Here is a 6,000-nt window from a genome sequence, read left to right on the forward strand (position 1 = left end):
TAAGGAGAAAGGATGATAGTCCTTTGGTTCAGAGTGACTTGGTTTTCCCGCTTTGGGAATGTAAGTAACTTTTACCTCTTTCCACAGACCCGGTACATATAACAGAGCCAAACACGCCCTATAGATCTCCTCCAGGATTTGATATGAACGTGGCGATGCAAATTGAAGCATCGCCGGCGTTATACCATCCGGTCCAGGTGACTTATATGGCTTGAAAGTGTTGACAACCTATTTAACCTTATTTCTGTTAACCACCTTGTCAATGAGATCCATAGGCTCTTGAATTTGTAAGTCATCACATTCACTATTGAAGATGTCCGCATCCTTACAGCCTTGGAAGTGGGTCTCTGCCAGGAGGTTAAGAGTCTCAGTAGCAGAGTCTGTCCACGCACCATCTTGCTTCTTGATACTTCCGATGGATTTAGGGTCCTTGGAGCGTAATCTTCGAAAACTAGCTGCGTCGTTGACTCCTTCTACTGACTCACAGAAATTAACCCAAAATTTTTACGGTCCCATTAAGATCTATGTGTACTGTTTCTATATTAATATTAAGAGTTGAGAACTCGTTAGTTCCGTGTACTTATCCCAGTTTGTTCTTCGCTGGTACCTATAAGGAATTTGGCGACCTCCGTCCAAAAAGACATCAAAGAATATCTTCATATGGTCCGAGAAGGAGCATTCTTTAGATACCCTCCAACTCCTTATGACGGAGTCATTTAGATTAGAGAGGGTTAGGTCGATGACCTCCTCCCTATCCCCAATTTTAAAGGTTGGATCATTACCCCTGTTGCATATTCGTAAATTATATGATAAAATAAAATCGAATATAGACTCACCCCTTTTGTTGGTGTCCTTGCTGCCCCATTGAAAATGGTGAGCGTTTGCGTCGCATCCCAGGATCACGTTGCAGGTACCCATCATGTCATCGAGCAGCCGTCGGACATCCAGATTTGGTGGGTCTGGGGCCTCAAAAGGCATGTATACGGATGACAGTAGCGTAGCCATCCCCGTACCATGCTCCAGCCTAACAGTGCACATGTCACCGTTCCTGTAATTAGATAAAAAGATTAGATTTAATCTCTTTTTACCTACTATACAAGTCCTCACCTTGTCCCCTTCGGACGCGGCGAAGATGTCGAAATTGGCATTGTTTAGTCCAGAAACCTTATTCTTATAGATATAAGGCTCCTGGACTAAGACAATGTCCACTTCAGAAGTCGTGAGGGACAAGAGTAGTTTAGTGGCGACGGCTTTGCACTGATGCAGATTTATCTGCAGGATGCGCAGCCTTTGCCGCTTCCCTACCCTTACTGAGTTTCGTGGGGTGGACTCAGTCGAAACCGAACCCATCCTGAACCGAAATTCAGCTTTCCCTCACGCTCTCTAAGATATAACTCCCCAGGGGGTCAACCGCCACTCTTGCAACCAAACCACCATCCTCTTTACAGGGTGCTAGACTTATTACCGTCCAGCTCGATATAGTGAGGTTGGGATTTTGCAGTCTCAGCAGGAGCTCCTTGTCCACTGTATGTGGGGGAATCCACGCTGAGAGAATTTTCCTGGACGGAATATCGGATAGGGAGACCGCCGCAAGGTCAGCTCCTTCCCACAGAGCGCCAAAACCATCAACTGTCCGAATAATAAAATCTCGTGACTTCTTGTTCAGACAGTTAATAACCTTGACACCCTTTCGTAAGAAGGCGCTGCCAAACTGTCGGTCTTCCTGACTCCGGTCCAGAGACTATGGCAGACCGAAGACCAGTTTCAAAAAGCAAACAGTGACTGTCGCCGATTCTACCATTTGGGTCAGCTCTGTCGATGATTGCCAATTGAAGGTCTTCATCATATGCTACTGTGGCCGGTCTACTGTATGGCTTTTTGCGCCCTTGACCGTGCGCCTTGGAGTTAACTTTCCAGAGGAGGTGGATGCCTTTTCTGTACTCAGTTGCTTGCCCTTGGTTGTACGCTCAACGGCCGCCGCATATGAGGTTGGTGGTTCAACCAGCTGAGAAGTCATTGTCTTCTTAGTTGGGGGCTGTGGACCCTCGGAGGAACGAACACGCTTCACAGATTTATGCTGCGGGGCATTGTTCGTTCCACCAGAAGACAGTGTTTCCTTAGCTGTCCTAACCTTCTTCCTGTTGAGACCAGCATTTCCAGCCGTTTCACCCTTGCCTTTCGGAGCAGAATCGGGCTTTAAGGCAAGGTCCTTTACCGGTCGGTCACCACTAGGGGTTCCCGCTGGTTTGGGGATGCAATCAATGGCATTTTCCTTTGCCTGTCGGTTCGGGTTATGCTTCTGAACAGGTTTCGGCGCAGCACATTTGCCAGAGGCAGTAGGCTTAGCCGGTTCCACTACTTTATCTGGGAGGAAGATCCTTTCCACCTGGAGCTCGCGATGAAATTCACGTGGGTAAGTTCTCTCGAACTTCCGTATGAATTTAAGCTTACCCTTGATGAGGTGGACTTCCCTCTCCGAATGCATGTTCGCCGTTCTCCCTACGAACTTGCGGAGATAGGATACGGCACGTTAATAATGCTTCGTATCAGATGCTTGTTGTGCAGAAGCAACCTTTGAGTCGCTGCCCGTTGTCGGGGTTTCGTTAGATTCCCCGTCGTCGGACATCGTTTCAGTTGCCGTCTGCCTTTGAAGCCTATTGTCAGCATGTGCTTTCATCCGGTTGGCTATCAAGGCTCGTACTCCCTTTGCTAGAGCCACAGCAATCTTCCTGTGTAGACTTGGCCGGGATCACCGTGGTGTCCAGCTCATCATCAGTCAGGGTAAGATTGTGTAGCAAATTCCTCCGGTAGTACGTCCTCACAATGTTCATCTGGTACAAGCCTATCCGGCTGGTCGAGGAGTTCCCTACTCTGCCTCTCTAAACTGTCATGAATAGTTTTGAGGGTCCCGTGAAGGTCGTCCCCGCCCACAACTGCGGTCCTGTCTGCCGTAGACTGGCTTTCACCAGTCCTGGCAAAATCATGTTCAGTTTGAATTTCCGGGTCGTCATCTATTTTGGGGGTTGGAGTTGATGCACTTGTAACAGGTACGGATGTAGGTGCCAAGGCATCCACACCTAACACAGCCGGATCACAATCATCTGATATCGACGAAACATGGCTTGTGGTCACACCAACGCTTGCCGCCGGTACTGGGTTATTAACTCCCTGCGCCGTAAATTTATTCCACTTGTTATTTCTACACATTTTAGTTAATTTATTGAAGGGAACTACCACCATCCAATTTTTGGTCCACGAGGGGTCCGAAGACCCCCAGGGCCTCCACGATGTGCGGGGTCAGGTCCGGCTTTGGTTCCCCTAGGACGGCTCCGACTCCACACATTGCAGTGACCCCCTTCCCATACGCCACCAGGGAAGACGCGCCTGGTAGGAGAATGGCAAACTCCCCCACCTAAAAGTTTCAATGAAACCACTCTAGTGTGACCTTCGACTAACCCTGCGTTTACAAATGACAGGACAGTTGACTTCATGTATTGATTGTCAAAATCCCACAACTTGCCTGTGTGGCGTAGGGGTCCGGACAACTGCAACAACAGTTGTAAAATTTTGAATGAAAATCATCGACATCTTTTTGTTTTCCATTCACATATTTGGTTTTTGTTCATGTTATTTTGTTTTCAACACATTTCAATTATTATCTCACTTATTTTTACAAAAATGCCAAAAATTTGTCTTCCTTACTGTCTGTGAAATAATGATGGACAGCTGGGAGACAAACGACAAATGTATGTATGTGTTAGTAAATCAGAGTTGTATTTGAAGACAAACTGTCTTGTGTAAACGCCTAGTAAAGCTGGGTACACATTGTCAGTTTTGAATGACGGCTTTGTTGTTGCTTGCTAATGTGTCCCTTCATTTTTGTCATTCATCATGCAACCACAAAATATTTTGTGGTTGCTGGACGGTTGGACAGTTATCGATAATTGCAAAAAATCGTCATTCAAAACTGACAATGTGTACTGTACTTATGTCATGTTCACACGAGCGTTTCAATTACGTTGTTCGCCTGTCGAACGACGTACACGAATTAACACGTTTCCACGACACCATTCGTAATTAACAGAAACATAAACAAAATTTCCTTCATTTTTGTTTCCTTGTTTTCACGAAAATTTGAACCGAAAAAACATAAAATATACATTAGATGAACAGGAAAAGCAATAGACTTTCCTTCAAATGTATCTTCTACATTTAACGACACACTTTTCATTCATATTTTCCATAAATTCTGAATAATTTTGTATTTTCAATATATTTGTATATGTTTCTATTTTCAAAATTTTAGAGAGAGAGACATGTCAAAACAATATTTGTGTATACAGACTTTCAGTTATTTGTTTCTCTTTTCTTTCTGATTTTTTACGCGATTTTGAACTAATGGACACGGAATGTGTGTGGAATTAAGAAGGAAACACAACCATCTTCCTTCTGCATATGTATAAAATGTTTAGTTCATTAATTTTCATTCATCTTATTCCTTTTTTCGAAAAATGTTTGTGTTTTCAACAATTTTTTCAATTTTGAATTTAGACATGTCATAATTAATTTTTTCGATAAATTCTCTCATTTGTTAGGGATGGGACATACTTATTCGTCGTTCAGAGAGTATTTCTAATCGAACAACGTAGACAAATCGTCGTTCGTTCATAGAATTTTGTGTGGGGAAATAAATAATTTATTCGTAGTTATGGGTCGAACAACGAATAGAGAACGAACGACGTACCGTGGAAACGGGCTATTAAGTAGTCTTTCATTTTGTTGGTTTACGATAGGCAATTTAAGTACAGTACACATTGTCAGTTTTGTATGTATGACGATTATAGATAACTGTCCAACCGTCGAGCAACCACAAAATATTTTGTGGTTGCATGATGAATGACAAAAATGAAGGGACACATTAGCAAGCAACAACAAACCGTCATTCAAAACTGACAATGTATACCCAGCTCATGATACAATAAGAAGGTAGCAGCAACTGCCGTTTTTGGTAACATAAGATGTCAAAATTTGACATAAATTCAATGCAATTGACACATTATGTTACCATCAGCTGGGCTGATAATGCTACCTTCTTATTGTATCATGACCCAGCTTTAGCTACGAGTACATTTTCGTAAATTTATGCTCAATAAAGTGGGGTTCAGACGATCAGTTTTGACTGACAGCTTTTGGTCAAATATCGATTGCTTCAGTTTTGTTGTGCTGTTCGTAGCGGCCAAACACTCATTCAAGTTGGATGACAAACCAACAGTCAAGTTGAAAAATTACTGTGTTCACATAGCTATAAAATCATATAAATAACAACTTTTATTAATAACTATGGATGACAAAAAGATTGGATGTGCATTTTTGATAATTTCGCTTTTAGAGGAAGAAAATAAAGTGACAAGAAGAAGGAAATGGGTAAAAAAATGGATAGCCTCCCGAAAACAATATTCACATGTGTATATTTTAAAAGAAATTCGAGATTCTGAGCCAAACGCTGTCCACTCCAGCTCCAGAAGATTCAGATTGCTTTATTTTTTTCAATTCCCTTCTGTACGATGAGCGGATTACGTTTATTTTTTTCTTGACGTCGTCAATAGAACAATCCTTCTTGTATTTCTTCATAACATTTAGTAGTTCTCCATATGCTTTTGTTTTAATGTCGCGCATCATATATTCTGGACTGGTTATGTCCCAGAGGCATCTTTGCATTTCGTAGCCACATAAAAATTCCTTTAAAAATTCATTTTCGTTGTCCATGTTTGTCGTTTTGTTTGCAATTTTTTGCTTGGCCGAAATTAAAATGAAGGAAAAGGTTTTTGTCTACTATTTTTATCTCTTATTTGCAATAATAATCAATCAAATTAATAAAAACACACGACTTTTTTAACTTTTATTTGATATTTACTCTGCTAATTTATTCCTTGACTGACGTTGTTTCGTTCACACGGTCAAACAAACAAACAACCAACAGCTGACTGTCCAACATCCACA

The sequence above is a fragment of the Musca autumnalis genome, unplaced genomic scaffold, assembly GCF_047663935.1.
Source record: "Musca autumnalis isolate F117 unplaced genomic scaffold, ASM4766393v1 scaffold_1, whole genome shotgun sequence".
NCBI lineage: Eukaryota > Metazoa > Arthropoda > Insecta > Diptera > Muscidae > Musca > Musca autumnalis.